Raw genomic sequence first — 6,000 nt, forward strand, 5'->3', positions numbered from 1 at the left:
CACGATCCGTTCATCTCGACCTTAAAATCAAACATGTTACTTTCGCTTAAACAAGACACTCATCTTAAATAGGCAGTTCGGTGTTTGTACGAACGATCTTCACATGTAAACGTAATTCTCTGAGCATGTGCGTGCGTACATTCCCGTGAGAGTAATAGTCTCATTCATTTCTTTACGTGCCAACAGCTATAAAAACCGCAATGCCTTTAATGGTAAAGGGTTCTTTTTATTAAAGAATATAGGGAAGCAGAAAAATGTTTTAAAAGCAGCGGCCCCCGGTCAGTTCTGTGGAAATGGGGTAATACTTGTCCATTATAGTGTCGCTAAATAAATTGACGTCTATCGCAGAGTATTAATACATAGTAAATAAATAGAGAATAAAAAACTATAGAATAAAATAAAAATATATTTGCGGTCGCTTTGACTAAGACCCAAAAAGTCAAAAATGCCCATCGTCTGATTTCTGTACATTTTGCGGCTTTATTGCCAGATGAACAACTTGGATAGGATCGCTTAGAAGGGTTGTAGCATAACTCTTATTATTGATGAAAAACAATAACATAGGCAGATGCATTTGATTTAAAGACGATCTCCTGCTTTTGCGTTAAGCCTCCTGGCGGTTTTTTAATCGAGATTCAAAGAAGCTTTATCGACACGATAAAAGATTTTTTACATTGCCAAAGCGTAGAAAAATCAAATATAAACATTTAGAAATATAGATTAAGATAAAAATAAAGTACCGTTTATAACTATCTATATGAACATGTAAATGTAAACCGAAAAAGAGCTCAATTGTCAGGGATGCGCACACCAAAATAAAAAATGCGCTCTGTAAATAAGTTTAGACCGCTCATTTGCGTGCTGACATGGTTGAAAGCTTTTAATGCGCAAGTAGAATCACTATCACTGTTTTAGATGGCCTTAATGTATTGCCGGATAACATTTACCCTAGAACTGAATGCTGTTAAAATGTATGTGGTTTATTCCCGGTCCCTGGGTGTAAACTATGAGGAACGGGAGTATTTTTTAACTCCGCCTTTATCGGTTCTGCCCTCGTACCTAGAGAAACACGCGGCACGCGCAGACTGCGAATGTCTAGATTTGCATCGCTCTGCGCTCCACGTCCAAATAAACGTCGCTTCTCTTAAACTTTCTAAAAGGACTTCTAAACTTGACACTTGCACATTACGACTCCCCACGCAGCAGAGAACGGAACGTCCGGCAGTTATTCTACAAGAATAACGACGAACTATTTGTCACAAAATGTAACGATATTTCTACCAAAGAGAAACGTGCATGAAGCGGCCTCCTTAAGAAGAACGGCAAAACTTTTTACATTTGAAGCTGTGAAACTATTATTTTAAAATACCACTTCAATCCGTAGCGTGCCCCAGAGGTAAATGTGAAATATAGTCACTTTTTGGAGGCCGTTGTACAAAACCTGAATAAATCCAACGAACAACAATGGTTTTTAATAATTAAATATAACATTTTGGCCCAGCAAAAAATAAATCAGCGTAGTTTCGTAAGAAAAAAGTGGGTAAATAAGTAAACGACGTTATCGGTGAGGTCAAGATAATGTTTTTATACGCTTACATTTGTTCCAAAAATAATATTCCGTGCCAAAATCCTGCACTTTAATTCTGGATGGGATTAATCTCAACAGCCCTAGTTTATATCTGGCTGTGGTTGTTATTTGTGCGTTTAATAAGCTGTGTGTTTATTGAATCGATTTTGCTTTAAAGTAAAAGTTTCTTTAGTTGCTTTAGAGTTTCTGCCCTGGCACGCTGCTAGTCGAGCTCTTTACCAGCTGGACAAACTACTGGACTGTACCGAAGACCACAGCCTCTTTAGCGTGAGTGTTTAATCCTCATCTGAAATCAGTTCAGTCGTTCATACTTTAAGCACTGCGTAAAACTGCTGAAGAATCGTTTATTTTGACCATAGGGTAGATGCAGTAAAGAGCCAAACAGGTATTGCAGGCCTATGTATTTCATTGAGCACGGTCATATAATTCAGGGGATCAAGCGCGCGCGCACACACACATAGTCGGAGTCCCTCTCGGTGCCGATGAGTCCTTTGTTTCCTCTTTGTAATAGACGGCCCGATGATGTAAAAAAAAAACTGTCTTGCCGTGACAGACGTTTAGCGATGTAATGAAGACAAGAAACGGCAGGAGCAGATTAGTCGAATGTCCTCAAATTGCAAGACCAGGTGTCTCACCGGTCGTGGAGTGCGTGCGGCGACCGGTGTAATAGAAACGAGACCTTTTGGCACACGAGACGTTGTAAATCGCTAAGGTTTATCTTGTTGCAAAATCCTTTTCCCCTCTTTCTCCGTGTTTGAGTCTGTGGTCTCGGTGCGGTGGCGATACATCATCTGCTTATTTCTTTGTTTGAACTTTTAGATTTATTTTCTCTTGTCAGGATTACGTGCTGAAACAGGTGGCACCAAAGTATCACAAGATGGGCTGGCCGACCACTTTCTCCGACGTCTCCTTCACGCAGGCAGCTTATCAGAGCCAGTGAGTTAAGCTTGTAGCAAATTCCATACCGGTCCACAACTATAATGTGTAGCCCGAGCACGCAGCATTAACAAATTGCAACGGCGACATTTTTGACCACCTCTTAATTATTTTATCCTCTGTCTTCAGAGAGTTACAGAGAGAAGCGATCATGCTGGCCTGTAGCTTTGGAAACAAACACTGCCACGGCCAAGCCGTGTCTTTCATTTCGGACTGGATTTCCAGCAACAAGAACAGGTGAGCCCAATGTTTCCTTTATCACACGAGATAAAGCTTAGCTTTATCTGCGACCTCTCGCAGCAGGTGTGGACTTGAACGCCATGAAATAATAATTCCACGCCACGCCCAAGGTGCATTTGAGATGATTCTGTTTGAAATGTGGATTTTCAAATCGATGTTTGTCCTCTCACAAAGCACCGCGGTGTAATATACACCGTTCTATCGAACGATACGGCACAGTGAAAATTTATGGCAATACAATGGGATACATCTCATCCTTCAAACTTTAATAAAGCAAACAAACACTTTCTTTTTCACTCTCATTCAAATTAACGTGTTGCGAGGTGGCGATTAGAGAGTCTCCTCTTCACCTTGACACTTTTAGTGTCGAGTACCTTTTGGGTGTGTTAAACAGGACGTGAACTTGTCAGCAGAGGTTTTTGGCTACCCGACGCACAGTAGTTTCAGTGAAACATTCGAGGACGATCGCAGCGTTTATGACTTTAGTTTTACTCCATTTAAAATAAAAGCCTCACACGATGTTAGAATTTGTACCGTTTTAAAAGCAAATACCGTACATAATTAAAAAAATGTAATTTTACAATATCTTAAATCTATCGGTGTCACACAATAAGAAGTCCGAAGGATCAGATTTGTTTGGTCTGTCTTTATTTTCGTCTTAGTTTTCATTCTCTGCGCATTAACCAACGAGGCATTTAAGGTGAAAATTGCCTGATAAAATTGAGTTGTCCAAACATCGTCGTGGAATATCGAATAGTACGTTCCCAAAGCGTTTTTGATCTCACTTATCTTTTATTTCAGTGAAAGTCATTTTAATCACCCATTCACGATTCTCTGAATTTTTCATGTAAAACTTCCAGAATGTACGTGTCCCCCGGGGGTGTAATGTTATTTCTTGTAGGAATATTACACGCTTCAATTGTGTTCGTACGGCTGAGAGCTTTGCTGTAGTAGATGGACTGTTAATGTTTGTTTGATCAATCTAAACCCAAAACACCAGATCGCATAAAGGTTGAGAAACCTCTGCTTGTACGACGTAAACATTCTACGTTTTTGGTTCCAACTATGAGTATTGGATTGGTTGTTCTGTCCTGCAGGATTCCACCCAACGTGTACTGCACAGGCGTGTCTCACTCCTCCGCCGTCGTCTCGGAGATTCTTCTGGAGGCTTTGACCTGCAGATTTGCATTTCCGTATTATTTTTTCAAATTAACTATTAAATGCTTTTAGTTCCGGCTGTAAAAATTCAACGTTCAATTCGTGACTTGATAATTTAGAAACAGAAGGTGAGGTGGAAAAGTGGTTAGAACTAAGGTTGTTTGTTACGCTAGGACACAAAACCCCATTTGTTGGTAGATCCTGAGGAATGATATCCTGTTATCTTAAAATGTTTAGTTCCTTCAAACATTACCTTCACTTCTCTAAGAGGATTGGCTTCCAATTTGATGATCTCATGATTCTTTGTTACATTTGGGTATATAAGGTGCATTGACAAAAGACTCAGGGAAGCTTTTGTAACCAGAACTTCCAACATTGCATCTGCTTTGCATAATAAATTGATGTCTAAAATCTTCAGTGTCTGTTATTACCAGTAGATTGAAAGGAGCCTGTTTTGTTAGTGCAAAATCAATATGTCAGGATAGGATGGAGGTCAGTACTTAATGATATTAGTTTATTTGCCAATCTTAACAATAACATGTTATTTTTTATTATATGAAAATTGGATTGAAACCATTCTTGAAGATATCGCTGAGGAGAAGGCAGTGTTCAATTATCTCAAGATTTAGAGGATCAAGAAAAGTCAGAATTAAATAGTGGCAATGTATCTTACACATTTTTTTGTCCACAGGCTCTTGAAGTCATCATAGATGTGGGATGTATTGAACTCCAGGTGAATATATTTGATATAACATCTTGATTAGTATGTGTTTGTTAATAATGGCATCTGTGATTTGCAGGTATGGAGAAGGTTTGTTCATGAATACAAAATTAATCAGTGGAGTGACAGAGTTTGTAAACACACAGGATGGGGGGGGGGGGGGAGAGAGAGAGAGAGAGGGGGGGGAGAGAGAGAGAGAGAGAGAGAGAGAGAGAGAGAGAGAGAGAGAGAGAGAGAGAGAGAGAGAGAGAGAGAGAGAGAGAGAGAGAGAGCGAGCGAGCGAGCGAGCGAGCGAGCGAGCGAGCGAGCGAGCGAGCGAGCGAGCGAGCTAGTCCTCTAGTCCTCTAGTCCTCTAGTCCTCTAGTGAAAACTTATTAATTGACCCGGTTGTCATTTCAACCCTAAATTTCCTTCTCCCCAACACAAGATGTTAACAACCGCCAGCAACATAGGACAGTTATTGTAACCATATGATAAAAACGAAAGGTTACAATAACTGTCCAGTGTTGCTGGTGGTCGGTAACATCTCGTGTTTGGCAGAAGAAACAAGAGTTGAAATGACATTCTGGTCAATTAATAACAGGTTCTTCCAGAGACAACGTAAAAGATTCAAGTGTCTACAACGAGCCTTTTATGATCATGCATGGTTGTTTCAAGTTAACAACAACTCATAAACGTTCATAAAAGGCATTAGTTAAACTCTTGAATCTCTTCTGCATACACGTCACTTACCTTCAGTGTATTAAACAAGACATTTAAGGGAGTACTTACAACACTTCGTAAATGTCTGTCCTGCCAGACAGAGGAAGATATTTGGAACAATGTCAGTAACTCAATACATCTCATACAGTAAATATTATGGGATTCCAAATATCCTCCTTCATGTCCAGCAGAACAAACACATTGTTTGTACAGGCTTGGAACGGTCAGAAGGCGAATAAATGATAACGGAATGTCTGGCTCAACTATCCCTTTACGTTTTACCGTAAACGACAACACCACTTACCTCTGACCAGAGCACAAACACAATTTCAGCATAGACGACCATTTAAAAAAAACACACTGCCGACATTTCTTTATTTATTACAGCACTGACAAACACATGACAAAAACACTTCTGAAACCTTCTTTTTCAGTGTTGAATATTTGTGAAAACAGGATGCAAATAAATAGATAATCACAAATGACTTTTGCGTTGCAGTGTAACATTTTCGTTTGGTGATTATTGACCGATCTTGATGTCTGTGTGTGTCGCGGTTATGCTGTAGATTAACTTTTTATTTGCATCCCGTTTCACAAATGTTCCCAGATATCAATTTGTATTGATACTCACTGATGTGTTCTCGCATGAAATCAG

The 6,000-nt window shown here is 39.6% G+C and overlaps 1 pseudogene; it reads left to right on the forward strand.

Moving 5' to 3' along the window:
* The window catches only part of LOC130421250 (thyrotropin-releasing hormone-degrading ectoenzyme-like), an 80,959-nt pseudogene extending 76,327 nt beyond the window's left edge, over positions 1 to 4,632 (forward strand).
* Positions 4,633 to 6,000: the final 1,368 nt, after the last annotated feature.

Source organism: Triplophysa dalaica, chromosome 5 (assembly GCF_015846415.1).
Source record: "Triplophysa dalaica isolate WHDGS20190420 chromosome 5, ASM1584641v1, whole genome shotgun sequence".
Taxonomy (NCBI): Eukaryota; Metazoa; Chordata; class Actinopteri; order Cypriniformes; family Nemacheilidae; genus Triplophysa; species Triplophysa dalaica.